This window comes from Primulina eburnea, chromosome 8 (genome assembly GCF_022965805.1).
Source record: "Primulina eburnea isolate SZY01 chromosome 8, ASM2296580v1, whole genome shotgun sequence".
NCBI classification, from domain to species: Eukaryota; Viridiplantae; Streptophyta; class Magnoliopsida; order Lamiales; family Gesneriaceae; genus Primulina; species Primulina eburnea.
This window is the reverse complement of record NC_133108.1, coordinates 12,535,895-12,553,030: the sequence shown is the minus strand read 5'-3', so window position 1 is coordinate 12,553,030 and position 17,136 is coordinate 12,535,895.

Genomic DNA, 17,136 nt, shown 5'->3' with positions numbered 1-17,136 from the left:
GTGCATTCGTCAAACCAAATGGCATGACAATAAATTCATAGTGTCCATACCTGGTTCTGAATGCTGTCTTTGAGATATCAGAATCCCTGACTCTCAGTTGATGGTATCCAGATCTCAAGTCGATCTTGGAATACACAGATGAACCTTGCAACTGATCAAACAGATCATCAATACGAGGCAATGGATATTTATTCTTTACCGTTGCCTTGTTCAGTTGCCGGTAGTCGATACAAAGTCTCATCGACCCATCTTTCTTTCTCACGAACAGTACTGGAGCACCCCAAGGAGATACACTCGGTCTAATATATCCCTTGGCCAGTAAATCCTCCAACTGTTCCTTCAATTCTTTCTATTCGATTGGTGCCATCCGGTATGGAGCTCTCGAAATCGGGACTGTTCCTGGCATTAACTCAATGCTGAAGTCTATCTCTCGAATCGGAGGCAATCCAGGAATCTCGTCTGGAAAGACATCAGCAAACTCACACACCACTGGCAAATCCGCCAATGCTGGGCTCGTTTTCAGTAAATCAACTGAATATACCAGGAATCCATCCGCTCCCTTCTGCAATAATCGAGTCATATTCATTGCAGATATCAAAGGAATTCTAGCTCGAGAACCCTTACCATAAAATTTCCACTCTTCAGCCATCTCAGGTCTGAATCGAACTATCTTGTGAAAACAATCGACTGTAACTCGGTACTTGGTCAACATGTCGATGCCGACAATACAATCAAAATCAGATAAACCAAGAACAATACAGTCTAAATCAATCGTATGCCCGTCGTACTGCAGTATACACGATTTCACAGATTTCACCGATATCAAACCTGTTCCTAACGGAGACGTGACAGATACTACCGTAGCTAAGGACTCAACAGGCAATGAATGCATTAAAGCAAATCGCTCAGACATAAAAGTATGTGATGCACCAGTATCAATCAGTACGTAAGAAGGATAACCAGAAATAAAACAGTTACCTGCAACTACATCATCGGGTGCATCCTGTGCCTGCTCCTCGGTCAAAGCAAAAACTCTGGCCTGCTGTCTCGGAGGCTGGCTCACGATCTGGCCCCCTCCTGGCCTCTGCTGTGACAGAGTAGATGGTGCTGGCTGAAAGGAATGAACGGCAGAAGATCGTCTCCCTGCCTGAGCCACGGATCCCGATGACTCAGCTGCCTGTGATCCCTGGGCACTCCTCTGGGGACACACTCGGGCAAAGTGTCCCTGCTATTTACAGATACGACAGCTGCCAACTACTCCTCGGCACTGATCTGTGGAATGTCTCCCTCCACAAGTACCACAGTATGGTCCAGTATAACTTTGGCTCTGACCGATCTGTCTCGAGCCACTCGAACTGGACGAGGTAGTCCCTGATTTCTTGAATTGCTTCCCTCTAGCCTTCAAGAAATCCTTCTTTCCGGTACTGCTGCTGCTACCACCTTCAAATCGAGGAGGTGGTTGTTGTCCCGATACTGGAACCACAAACGAAGCCTCTTTCTGCCTCATCAGGCCTGCCTCGGCTCCCTTGGCTCTGTTTAGGGCATCGGTGAAGTTGTTGGGCCTCCCAGTATTCACCAGAGTAAAAATTTCAGGATTTAGACCATTTATGAACTGGTCTGCTACGGCCTCATCATGTTCAGCTACGTGGGGAGCAAATCGGAGCAATGTCGAAAACTTAGCCACATAATCCTCAATGTTCAACTGACCTTGTTTCAGGTTTGCAAACTCGGCTCCCTTGTCCTTCCTATAAGAAACTGGAAAGAACCGTAGATAGAATTCAGTCTTAAACACATTCCAAGTAATGGCCGTACCTCTCTGTTCCAATGCCCTTCTAGTCGTAATCCACCAGTGTTTAGCAACGTCATGCAACTGGTGTATTATCAGTTTCACCCTCTTTTCCTCAGTATACTCCAAAGAGTCAAACAGTGATTCAATGTCGTCCAACCAACTTTCACATTCCACGGAGTTCTCCGTTCCTTTCAAAGTCGGTGGATGAAATGACTGAAACCTTTTCAGCAATTTCTCCATTGCTGTAGGTGTCACATCCATGGGAGGATTCGAGGTACTCCCCTGTTCTGGCATTCTCCTCGGAGGCATATCTGATAACCAAAAGGGTTAGCAGTTCCAACAATAATCCTGTTTCAAGCCTCCCTGGATCATCTTACAGCTGATCCATTCCAATAATACACAATACCATATCAATAGCAGATAAGTCAGGTAACATGTATTAAAGCAGTAAACATGCTAGCAATCAAAAGCAAGGAAAGAAAATCTCATTCTATCCCGCTCACTAGCTCCTATCTCAATCTCACGGATCTATCGCTCTGATACCACCTGTTGTGGGGACCCGGACGCTAATCAAGTTCTTAATCATCATTGGGACTAGTTAATCAATAATAAACAGGGTCTAATTTTTTTTTTTAAAATGCGGAACGTAGTGACATACAACATAGATACATATCAGTATATAAAATACAAATCCTGTATTTCAACATTTATTCAAACTAGGGTTTAAAACTAAAGTCAAGTGTTTAACCCTACATCTAGTCCAAGTCCGGTGCCACCAATCTAATCACGATCTAGCTCTTCATCTCCTCGACCCTGGACCTGTCCCACCTGTTGTCAAGTACACATACAGACAAGACAACAGCCGGATATACCGGTGAGAATATAATCCCCAGTATAAATCAATGAAACATGCAATCATATAAACAATATAAAGCATGTAATCAGGTAACATGAATATGTATCAAAATCTGAAACATAAACAATATCAAATCAAACTGTCGACATCAATCATAATTCAGACTAGACTCAATCCTAGTCTAGGGATCCCGGTTTCCAGATGTGGTATTCCTATATCGAATTCCGTAAAGGATGGAACCATAATCTCTATTACTTGATATAACCAGTGCCCTGGTATTCCTATATCGAATTCCGTAATAGAAGAATTCCAATACCCTTTACTCGATATAACCAAATATGGTGTTCCTATATCGAATTCCGTAATAGATTCCATTACTCGATATAACCAAACATCCAGTGTCTTGACCTAACCGTCAAGGACTGTAGCTCTATCGCTAATATCCTATCTTGAGACATCGTGCAATGTGCCGTGGCGATACCACCACTATCCGGCACTTCTGTCACAAGATAACTCGTCTAATACCTGTCATCTAAATTCAAGAGAACAAGTACATTAATCAATGTAATGCAATTATCCATGCAATAAATAAAGTATGTGATTTAGGGAAACCCAAGTCTAAACCGACTCAAGTCCATCTCCCAATACCACATTGACTTATACCTTTCTTTCGTCGGTTTCTGGCTCAGTCGAAGTCCTGAACTCACAGGCCTGTCTGGCAATGACAATATCAATAATCTCATATCAATATACCGTCCAAATCAATAACAATCTGATCAATCTGGACTTAATTCAAAATCAACAGTATAACGGTATAATTCCAATATCCTCGTCTATACCAATTCACCAGATATTAGTTACAATCTATAACCCATATCCAATACAATCTGTAATCCAATCAAAATTCAAATCTGTCCGGTATAAACCGATTATAATCAGAATTTCATAACAATTCCATAATCAGTCTATTTCTTAATCTGACTTCGATTCTACGATGTCTATGTTAGAGTAGGTGCCCGTCGAGCCAAGTGTTGGCCGAGTGTTCACAATGAAACTCTATGAATAAGCAATCTTTATTTTAATAATATTTGAAATTATTATTTTGGCAAATATTTATCTGTATACCCATGCTAGCTGCATAGATAAAGCCCTTGAATATACAAATAGTAGAAAGAATATGAGATGCTCATATGATGAGTATCATGAAACTCATATTTGTAATACTGTATATTCTAAACGGTTCCTAGTCGACTCAGCCGCCACTAAGAAGGATATAGGCCGCTCGAGTTAGAGACTAGTATCTGCGATGTGAGTACCATGTTTCATTGGTAGGGGACATTGTGATGTCCGAACATGCAGATAGGTGCTCCTTGTAGAGTGCACTGAACAACCCTCCATAAAAGGACTTTCCAAGTGGTTCTCACTTATCGAGTGGAAAGTCCTGGTTTATGGTTGTACAGAATTAGTCCTTATGACCCGGGACAACATTGAGACTCTATGTGCTAGAATTACACTTTGACTTGTTTACCGACTCTCATGGGGTCATCAGGTGGCAAGGTTGGGTGTTCTGTCGAAACACATAGGAGTCGATGCATTGTAGTCGGGGATTCACCGCTTACCTTTGGGTATGGATATCCTATGTGTTATCATGTGTATGTAGATCGAAATCTCTGGCCAGAGTATGGTTGTAATTATGAAAGGGGTTTCATAGATTACACCATCGATGCAACTACGACATGACACATAGTATCGATTCATTGACAACTCTCGATAAACCAATGGTTGTCGAATCTATCGGGATATATGAGTTGAAGGGACCGTACTGTACGCTAACCATAATTGAATGGTTCTTGCAGGCACTATCATGTGATACCTAGGGAATCACGTAAGCGATGCTGCTAGGCGTTTAACGTGATTGGTTGGGTACTATCAGACTTGAGTTCTGACGTTCTTACTATCAAGGAGTTGATAAGTAAGAATGGAGCAATAGGGGTATGCTCGAATAAGGACATGTTTAGTCCGAATCACATGGAGATGTGAACCCACGGCTAGTTGTATCAATGAACCATTGAGGGCCACACAAGTACTAGCTTTGTAAATCCCGATAAGAAGTAAAATAGTTCAATGTGTTGAACGACTTATAAATGAGTTTATAAGTGTAAAGAAAAATAGAAGTATGACTTCTATGAGAGAAATGTAAATTTTGATTTATGGAAGTGTTCCTAAATTAAAATTTGGCCAAGAGAATAATGTAATTGAAAATTGTGATTTTCATAAACATTATTATGGACTAAATCAAATTAATTCAAGTGTTGAATTAATTAGACACTAGTGGACCTAGTAGAGTCCAAATAATTAAATTAATTCAAGTGTTGGATTAATTAAATAATATTGAGTCTTGTAGAGCTCAATTAAAATAATTATTTAAACTAGTGGGACTTGAGTAAATTCAAGTAATATTTAATTTGTCTCAAATATGTTTGAGATAATTAAATTTAGTCTATGGTTTTTTATTTGATAGAAAACTATATTATATGAAAGCATGGGAGGTGAAGAGTTGGGGATTACTTTTGAATAAAATATTGGCATGGCATGCCACTTTTTGGATCAACTTTTTGCAACCCCAAGAGAACTCTTCCCTCCTCCATTCCACTCCATATGGCCGAAACCTCTAAGGATTTTTCTCTCAAGTTTTTCTCTCCATTTTTGTGTTCTTGAATTGTTTAAGAACACACACTTCTCTTTGATAAATCCTCACATTTTTCTAGTGCAAATTGTGAGGGGATCTTCCTAGTTAGTGGTGGGCCTAATTTGAAGGAAAGATTCAAGGATTTGGAGGAGGAGCTTGTAGATTCATCTTCCATTCAAGAGCTTTGTTGTTCAACAACAAAGTTGGAGCCACAATCAACCTTTTAAAGTTGATAGGTATATTTTCTTATCATCCTATGTATGGTTTGAGTTTTTGTAAATATTACACAAGAAACTTTAGGTGGCCGAAATTTTGTCATAAAATTCGAAAATTTTGCTTCCGTTGCGTTTCCGACCACCGTAACCGGTCCGCTTTCAGTCTAATATGTCAAGAACATCATATATGAATCCTATTCAATTCCGACATTAGCATAATTTCAAAGCATGTCAAAACGTAGCAAAACTTACGTCAAGTTGTAGCCTACGTCGCTAGGAACTTGGTACCGAAGTCGGATTACAATTCAGACGGACGGATGGATCGTAAATCGAATTCTGGAACTCAAAAGCAATTCTTCCCCGAAGCTCTCGATTTCTTTCTGAGAAATCTGAATTGCTTGCTTATATATATATATATAAACCTCGCATGCATAAGGACAAATGGCTAACTCTCGGCCCAACACGTCTCGCGCTCGAGCGGTGGAAATCTACCGCTCGGGCGCGAGCTCGGCGCTCGGGCGATTAAACCTTACCGCCCGGGCGCAGAAGGTTCTGCCCTCGATTCAGCATGCTTGGCGCTCGGGCGGTCAAAAACTACCGCCCGGGCGCCACCTTCTCTGCCCGAACATTACCTTCTTGAACATTGGCGCTCGAGCGGTCATTTTCTACCGCTCGGGCGCCACTAGTTCTGTCCAAGCATTACACCCGTCGCGTAAAATCTCATTTTGTGTCCCGATTAATTCTTTCGTAATCATATCAAATTATAAATCAATAATTACAGATTACTAGGATTAAATTTTCGGGCATTACAGGGTGACTGTACGTCTTATTCCTAGACTTCGGCCTAATCTGCATCCACATCTACAATAGGAGACTGTTCTTCCCCTAAGCTGTGATATCACCGAACGTCTAGAAGTTTGAGTGTTCTGTCAAGACTCCCTATCTTAAATGCAATGAATAACAATCTGTAAACAAAGCATAATCATCTCAAAAGATTTGAATACAAGTCTATAAACAAATCACAATCATATTACAAGATAAACAATAAATCTAGTATGTGATTTTGGTTGGGAAACTCAAAAGGGATCTCATTTGAGTTTTATCTCCCCAAACAAAACATGCATTATAACTTCTTGTCGTTGGAAGAAATCGAAGTCTCAAGTCGGTATCAAATCTGTCAATCCAAATCTGAAATGACAATGTTGATATATCTTCTATCAATTTCTAATTCAGATTATCACATATACAATTCAGTAATCGATTCTGATATAATTTGACAGCATAACGGCGGATTCTCGATATGCCGATCGATCCAATCTCAACATATATCAATATCTCTTAATCTCTAATTCATAATCAATATGATCTATCCGCCACTATCTCAAAATCTGCATAATTTAGTTCTAACCATGCTGAAATTCATAACAATCACGTATGGCATCATTTTCTCGATCTGTTTACGTTACTATAATGTCTATTCTCTCCAGAACATATAATTACAAGCATATCAGCATTTCCCCAACATCAATATCTTAATTCATGCAGGAATATAAAGAAACTTACATCCTTTTGAAGCTAGTAATGAGAGGAATCCAAATCTTAACTTGGAATTAAAATCGGATGGCTAAACTTGCACAAAATAGTTTCTAAGCTATGAAGAACTTGAAGCTATTCCAAGGAACTCTCGGTTCTGTTTTTTGCTAGAATGAAGAAATGAAGACTCAGCTCAAAGTATATATATATATATGTGCCATGTGTCAACTCAAGAAGAGATGGTGGATTTCTCGCATGCAGCACTGCGGGTGCGGTCACTTTTCACCGCGGGTGCGCTCGTGCTTCGGCATGGCTTTTATTTTTCAAAAATGACGATGGCGGGTGCGGTCTTATTCGTACCGTGGGTGCGGTTACACCACCACGGGTGCAGTCTTCTCGCACCGCGGGTGCGGTCTTGCTTCGAATAAAATTTGCCAACTTTCTGTCCATGCACCGCGGGTGCGGTCTGGGTTGCACCGCGGGTGCGGTGGGGCTTCGGCCTTTCTTGCAAAAATCCACAATTGCATGACCGCGGGTGCGGTCTTGCAAAACCCTAATTTCTCATGTCTTTTCTCCTCTCCTTACATGTCATGCATTCTCATATCTTCCGAGTCTCATATTAATGAATACTAATAAATCTCGAGCCTTACAGAAGAGTTATTCTGATGTGCGACGTCGTCGATTGGAATTTCAGGTTGGTGACCATGTATTTGTAAAGATATCACCATTGAAGGCATTTTGCGTTTTGGCAAGAAGGGAAAATTAAGTTCAAGATATATAGGTCCATTTGAAATCTTGAAAAGAATAGGAGACAGAGCCTACTGAGTTGCTTTACCACCTAACTTGTCAAATGTTCATAATGTTTTTCACGTTTCCTTGCTACGAAAGTATTTGGCCAATCCTTCTCACGTTCTTCATTATGAACCATTGGAGCTTGCATCGAATATCTCATATGAAGAACGACCGGTCCAAATCCTTGATAGAAAATCAAAAGTGTTACGAGGCAAGGAAATACCTTTGGTGAAACTACTATGGCGCAACCATGCAATTGAAGAAGCAACTTGGGAGCGAGAAGACGAGATCCAACAGAGATATCCTGAACTATTTGGTACGTCAAATTTCGAGGACGAAATTCTTTGAAGGAGGGGAGAATTGTAATGCCCGGTTACTCGTACAAATGATAATAATGCGTTTATGTCGTTTATTATGTAGTTATTTAGCTCATTAGATTTCACGTGATGATTGAAGTATCAATATTGAGATTTAACATGACTTATATTGTTCATGGTGTATTGAGATTGAATATATGCCTAAATAGTTATAGTAAGAGGTGTAAGTAGAAGTAGTGTAATGAAAGTTGGTATAGGACTGCAGGAAATGAGACGAAATCGCGGCAGTTGTTACGGGTTTTAGCATAATGATTTGAATATTGATCCAAATTGTGTAAGACCTTAACCATTAGAAAGCTAAGATATAATGCTACAACTTTCACGTTTTGGGTTTTGTCCAAATCATTGTGGAAGACAAGCGAAAAGTGCCCCGAAGTGTGTCGTGTATAACGTCATTCCCACACAAACACATGTTAGGAGAATGGGCATAACCTTTTACTCAAACCTCCAAATAACCTGACACCAGTTGGAGATTAAAGCCAAGACATAGAGCTACAACTTCCTAGTTTACACGTTTCCAGATTATTAACGGAAGAGACGTTTCTGGAGCGATCTTTGATGAAGCAGTGCACAGAAGCAGAATAGGTGGCGCACGAGCGGTATGATTTTACCGCCCGAGCGCCGGTACATTACCATTCCGACAATTTTACAGAACATGTGGCGCCCGAGCGGTAGAAAATGACCGCCTGAGCGGCGGTGCACGAATTTTTCACCTTTTGGGCAGAAAGTTCCGCGCTCGAGCGGTAATTTATTACCGCCCATGCGTCGCCTAATATATATGAAGATAAGTTTCGAAGTTCTAAACATTTCCATCAGTTTCCTCTCACCTATTTCCACAGCAAACACGAAAGAACACCTACAAATCTTCCTCCCAAAGCTCCCTTCTTCCTTTCCTTCATCATTTTTGTGGGGATCCGGACGCTAATTCATTCCTTAATTGTCTTTAGGAATTATTTAATGATTTATAATACCACATGTTGTGGGGACCCGGACGCTAATTCATTCCTTAATTGTCTTTAGGAATTATTTAATGATTTATAATAAACAGGGTCTAAATTTTTTTTTTTCTAAAATACACAGCGGGAACGTAATGTAATTAAATTCAAATTACATATTAAACATAAACATACAAATCTGATGTTATCTACAATAATTCAACTAGGTTCAACTACAAGTCAGTGCTGAATCCTAAGTTGCTTCAAAGCCCGGATCTCCACGCTATCTAGTCCAGCCTCGTTCTCTTCTTGACCCTGATCCTAGCCCACCTGTTGCCATGCACACATACAAAACAAGACAACAGCCGGATAACTCCGGTGAGATATAAATATCCCAGTATAAATCATGTATACATGCTATCATATAAACAATATAATAGCATCTATCAAAATTCATATCATATATCAAAATCATTATATAAATCCATAACAAGAATAAATCATATTCTATACATGTCCCCTACTCCGGAACCTAGTTCAATATCAAGAATAAATTCCATTCTAAGCATGTACCAACATTAGGAACATAATTCAACATCCATCAATATCAATTGATATAACTGTCACTCAAACTCGTGACTCTACGTTTTCGACTAGACTCAATCCTAGCCTATGGATCCCGGTTTCCAGACATTGGCATTCCATATCGACCAACAGTAATATAAAAGACTCCAGTTCTATCCACGTCGATATAGTATCGATCACCAGTAATAGAAGAAGCTCTGTTTCTATCCACATCAGTATAGTATCGATCACCAGTAATAGAAGAAACTCCAATTCTATCCACATCGATATAACATCGATCAACAGTAATAGAAGAAGTTATGATTCTATCCACATCGATACAGTACTGATCACCAGTAATAGAAGGAGCTATAATTCTATCCACATCGATAGCCAATTATCCAGTGACAGACTATGGCACTTCCGCCAATACAATATCTTATGACATCGTGCAATGTGCCCGTGGTAATCCTACCACTATCAGGCACTTCTGTCATGAGACTTCTCGTCTAACACCTGTTATCTATAATTCAAGAGAACAAGTATATCAATCAACTCAATGCAAATATCAATGCAATAAGTAAAGTATGTGATTTAGGGAAACTCGAATCAAACCTCACTCGAGTTATGCAATCCCAACTCAACATTAATTTATACCTTTATCTCCTCCCTCAGAAGAAGAAGAAGAATTCCCGACTCTATCTCGGTCCATTCTCAATCTGGTAATAACAATACCGAACAGATATAATATCAATATTCAACTCAATTCAATACCTGTTCTGATTAATATTCAAATCGAAATATATGCTGATCGATATCCAATCAAGATATACTCTGATCCATATCGACCATATCACGATATAATCGAAATCACTACAGAATCTGATCAATATCAATTAACTGATGTTTCAACGGTATAACAATACAGTCTCGATAACCCCGTTAGTCCAAACATCACAGATATAATACCAGAACTCATAATCAATATCGATACTGGTCATAATCTCAAAAACCATACATATCTGATATGAATTCTTAGTCAAATCGACTTAAAAAATCATAAAAATTACATAATCAATCTGTTCTTCAATCTGACTTCGATTCTATGATGTCTAACATGACAAGAACATCATATATGAATCCTACTCAATTCTGACAATATCATAATTCCAGAACATGTCAAAACGTAGCAAAACTTACGTCTAGTTGTAGCCTACGTTGATAGGAACTCGATACTGTACTCAGATTCAAAATCTGACGGACGGATTGAAATAAAAAGGCGTAAGGATATAAAGCTTCCTCCTCGTTTTCTTTTTCTGATTTCTCCAGGAAGATTCGGGTATATATATATATATACACTCAACTTGCATGCATCAAGAAACGTGGCACATTCTCATATTTTTCAATCGGCGCTCAGGCGGTTAATCTTTACCGCTCGGGCGCCAAGCTTTCTGTCCGAAGGTTTAACTTATCCTTCTTTGGCGCTCGGGCGGTAATATTCTACCGCTCGGGAGCCACATCTTCTGCCCGAGACATATTTCTGTTGAACATTGGCGCTCGGGCGGTAAAAAAACCACCGCTCGGGCGCCACACTCTCTGCCCAACTTCCTCGAATTTCACATGTAGTTTTATTTTCGTGTCCCGATTAATCCTTTCATAATCATATCAAATTATATATCAATAATTATAGATTACTAGGATTAAATTTCCGGGCATTACATTTCTCCCCCTCTAAGATATGATTTCGTCCCCGAAATCACAAACACTCAACTCATGTTATACAGATAATCAGATCATATCTCAAATCAGATACAGGAAAGAGACGTACAGAACTGCAATAAGCTCACATCAACAACATCATTCGTGATAAAATCAACCTCAGAATATTGGTTATACAACATCCGTATATACCAATCAATAACTGAACACAATCAATATCATTATCTGTTAATCCCTGTCAAAGACATACTCCTTCTTCGACCTCAAATACCAACAGTCATCGTCCGACATTGGCTTAATAGTCTCAATATTCTGAACTATCCTCAATTTCTTCTGAATCAGTTTCATTTTTCTTATCAGATTTCTGATCTTGTCAAATCCAATCTTAGGCATGCCTGCAATATCATTCCCATACGAAGGAAATCCGCAGTTCTCATGGTACAATACCTCGACTAAATCTATTTCGATACTCATTTGATAGCTATTATTGTGCAATAGTTCAAAAGTGACAATAAATCATGTCAACTAGTGCTATAATCCAGCACTACATCTCCTGGATATCCTCCAGTACCAGGATAGTTCACTCCGACTATCCGTCAATCTATAAATCATAGATGAAAAATCATGTCATATACTCAGCCAAAAGTATAAAATCAAACGAAAATCACAGTCTGATAAAATCAATTTTGGCATTCAATACAATCTGACTCCCGTTTCTGACATACCTCTCAGTCGTCTGGTCATATTTGTAAGTCATCCTGTACAAAATAACCTATGCAGATTTGAACAATCGTTCAATCATAGCCACTATCTTGGCAAGATTACAGTAGTGTCATCACACAATCCATAGAAATGTACTCCCATGTCTAGTTAGAAATCAATAATCAAGATCAGTAATTTAAAAGTTTCTATCTGTCTGTCTTCATCTGTCAGCGATTTAGACATTTCAATACAAATTCTGATATAACTGATTCCATCTGTTTACTTCAAAACTGCCTATTCGAATTATCACACATTTCCTGTTACCAGAATAGTACTGAATCTACTATTGTGTGTATCTGACAATACCTGTCATTTCCAATTCGAACATCTGACACAACAAATCAGTTAATAATATAAATTAAAGAAAAATACCTACCTGGTATTCAGTTCTGACTATCAAAATCAAGTTCTGAACAGTCTGATCAACTTCTGAACTGCTTTAATCTTCAAAATCAGTTCTGACTCAACTAAATTGCATATAAGCTCAACGGTTCATAACAATCGGTATCAAACACAGATTCAGAATGATAACAATATCGGATCAGATTCAAAATATCAATACGTAATACTGATCTAATACCTGCATAGAATGCAATTTCTGACATTTCGAAAATTCTGCTATATTCAATGTCGTTCTAAGCCACTGATCATGGTCTCACAGTGCTACAATCAATCAGTATACTATCGTCAGATATCACAGACTCTGAATACAATCTGTTACAATCCCAGTTCATATCCAAACAATTCTGTATACACACTCTCAGTACCCAAAATATTCAATACAGCTGTAAACTGTCCGATTCAATCAATTATACGCTGCGAATATATCAAAATATCAGAGATAAAACGAGCATATATCATGAGAATATCTCTGAATATCGGATTTATCAACCCATAATTGGAACTGAAGTATATTCCAGAGAAACACATAATCAGATGTAACTCTAACCCTTCAGGTAATAAACCTTTCAACTGATATCTCAATTCTCTCGATCCAATCAGTATCAGTCTATAAGAAATTCTAGAATGAAACCAATACCTGGAATCACATCAAGGCCGAAGTCACTCTCCCTGATACAGGACAAACCTGAAATCTCATCTGCCAGACTATAGCAAACCTCCTGCTACTAGTAAATCAATCCCTCATAGGCTCATCTTCAAAATCAACTGAATATAAAGGAATAACCACATTCCTTTCGATAATCATCGAATCATATATAATACGGATATCAAGGAATTCAAAATCAAGAATCCTTACCGTATATCATTCATTCTTTGGCCATTTCAGGTCCAAATCTTACCATTTCCTGGCAATACTCTATATTAGCTCTGTACTTGTTCGATATATCAATATCAATCATGCAGTCATCATCAGACAATACAAGTACAAGCTAGTCTAACTCAATCTCATTCTCAACTTACTGCAGTATATGCATATATCACAGAATATCACTAATATCAATTCTTTTCCCCAAAAGGTATAAAAGTCAATACTACAGTAACACAGACCCAACAGGTACGACATATATCAATGCAACTCAGTCAAAGATAATCGCAAGGAATGCATTAGTATACATCAATACATATGCAACATAATCATAAAAGAACAGTTACCTGTTACAATCTCATCAAGTCTATCCTGGGTCTGTCTCCTGGTCCTTACAACCAGATGGTTATGCTCTATCAGATCTCCAGAAGCTTTTCCGCGGACACACTCTAGCAAAATGTCCTTGCTGTTTACAAACACGGCATCTACTGGTCACCCCATGACATTGCTCCGTGGAATGTCTTCCCCCGCAATTTCTGCAATAGATGCCAGTATAACTCGGACTAGAACCGCTAGAGCTAGATGAACCGCTCCCAAACTTCTTGAATTGCTTCTTTTGAACTTTCAACATCTCTTTTTTTCCACCACTGCTACTGCCAATCTCGATTCTAGAAGGCAGTTGTTGTGGTATCGGTGTTGGAAGAACATATGAAGCTTCCTTTTGTCTCATTAGAACGGTTTCTGCTCTTCTGGCTCGATTCAGAGTATCAGTAAAATTACTCGGTTGTTTCACAGTTACCAAGGTGCGTATTTCTAGATTCAAGCCCTTGATAAACTGATCAGCTACAGCTGTATCATTTCTAGCCACTTGCGGACCAAATTTTAACAAGGTGAAGAAATGGGCCAAATATTCATCAATCTTCAATGGACCCTGCCTCAAATTTGCAAATTCTGCACTTTTGTCCTCTCGATATGATAGAGGTACAAACCTTTGATAAAATTCCACTTTGAAAAGTTTCCACGTAATCGTGAAACCACGCTGTGCTATGGCTTCCCGGGTTATCAGCCACCAACTCCTAGCGACTTCCCGTAGTTGATTCCCAACCAGTTTAATTCTGCACTCATCTGTGAATCCCAGAAATTCAAACAGCATTTCAATCTCCTCCAGCCAAGTCTCACAATCAGCTGGTGCCTCAACACCCCTCAAAATCGGTGGTTGAAACGACTGAAACCTTATCATCTGTGTTTCCATCAGAGTTTCAGACACATCCATCTGATCATACGATGTACTACCCCTTTCTGGAATCCTTCTAGGAGGAATATCTGATAATCACAGACGTTAGTAGTAACAGGAAATAGATCCGTCTCAATCCCAATCCTGATCAGCTTACCTCTGATCAAGAATTGGTTCTGATCCAGTTCCAATTAATACATATTACCAAAGTAACTCAGATATTCAGGTAACATGTAGCTTAATAAACAGTAACAACATACTGAAATCTTAGCAGATACAATGTTATTTCAACATTATATGCATCTCTATGCCATATAAATCCATGCAATAAAACATAATACCATGCTAGCATACATCATGTAATTCCACATTATAATCAATCACATGCTAGCAATCACATGCAAGGAAAGAAAACTTATTCTACCCCGCTCACTCTTCTCTATCTCACGGCTAAGGAACCTATAGTTCAAGGAACCTGGCTCTGATACCACCTGTTGTGGGGACCCGGACGCTAATTCATTCCTTAATTGTCTTTAGGAATTATTTAATGATTTATAATACCACCTGTTGTGGGGACCCGGGCGCTAATTCATTCCTTAATTGTCTTTAGGAATTATTTAATGATTTATAATAAACAGGGTCTAAATTTTTTTTTCTAAAATACACAGCGGGAACGTAATGTAATTAAATTCAAATTACATATTAAACATAAACATAAAAATCTGATGTTATCTACAATAATTCAACTAGGTTCAACTACAAGTCAGTGCTGAATCCTAAGTTGCTTCAAAGCCCGGATCTCCACGCTATCTAGTTCAGCCTCGTTCTCTTCTTGACCCTGATCCTAGCCCACCTGTTGCCATGCACACATACAAAACAAGACAACAGCTGTGGGGACCCGGGCTCTAACTCAATTCTTTTGGGATTTAATTGGATCTTTGTTCGAAAATGTGGGTCAAAAATTTGCTTTTAACATTAATTCAAATGTATAGATAAAGCATAACATATCGTTAACTGAAATAAACAACATAATGTACATACATGTCTGTTCGTACAAACATTCACTAGTGTTCAAATGACAACTCTAAAGATAAGTAGTACAAGTTTCATAAGGAACACTAGTAATCTGCGATGCCCGAGATCTCCACGCTATCATCATCTCTCATCTAGCTCGTGACCCCGATCCTGCCCCACCTGTTGCCATGCACACATACAGACACGACAACAGCCGGATAACTCCGGTGAGAACATATCCCAGTATAAAACATGGATGCATGCAATGTCATAATCATGTACAATGCATAACATAAATCAAGTAACATGAATATACATCTAAACATGTAGTAGAATACAAATCTGTATTCTACAATTCACATCTTGACTCGACTCTTTTCTAATCTAGGGATCCCGGTGTGAATAAGACGGTCTGTTACCTACCCAACCACTCGGGGCAACGGTACGTCTTATTCCTAGACTTCGGTCAACTCTGTATCGAGGGTCTACACATAGAGCAAATCTACTACTATGCGACGATACACCGAAACGTCTAGTTTTGGCAAGTCTGCCAATCTCTCCTATCTCAGGACTCGAATATAAATCAATAAACAAGGCATTACATAATCAATGTAATAACAATCTAGTATGTGATTTAGGGAAACTCGTATCAAATCTGAATCGAGTTGCGCAATCCCGTGACCACATGAATTATACCTTTCTTGTCGCACTGTCTGTCGAGATCTCGAATCAAATGTCAAACCTGTCACTTCAAATCTGAAATGGCAATGTAAATATACCTTCTATTAATATACATCTCAATATACAATTCTGTAATCGATTTCAATGTAATTCAACGGCGTAACAGCGTAGTCTCGGGATACCGATAACTCAATCTCAACATTAATAACACAATCATTCCAACACTGAAAATCTGCATAATCTCTCATAATACATGCTGGAATTTCGAAGCAACGTCATACAGTATCTGAAAATCAGTCCGGTAACGTTTCTACGATGCTCAATATACCAAGAACACATTTCTCAACTCAAATCTAAACTTCCCCAACAAGTATATTTCGAAACATGTTGAAAATAAAAGAAACTTACATCCTTGAATAGCTCTTGTTGCAAGGATCACAAATCCGTATTCGAAATCAAAATCGAATGGCTAGTTATTGTATAATCTTTGTTGCTAGTCTAACACCTTGAAGGAATTTCCATGGAACATCCCTCGTTTCTCCTGTTCTGAATGAAGACAATGAGGTGTCATTGCAAAGTATATATATACTATGCCAAGTGTCAACACGAAATTCAAAGGTGGCATTTTGCATGCAGCACCGCGGGTGCGGCAACGTAAGAGCGCGGGTGCGCTGTGCTCTCGGCAGAAATTCATTTCTTAAATTTCGAT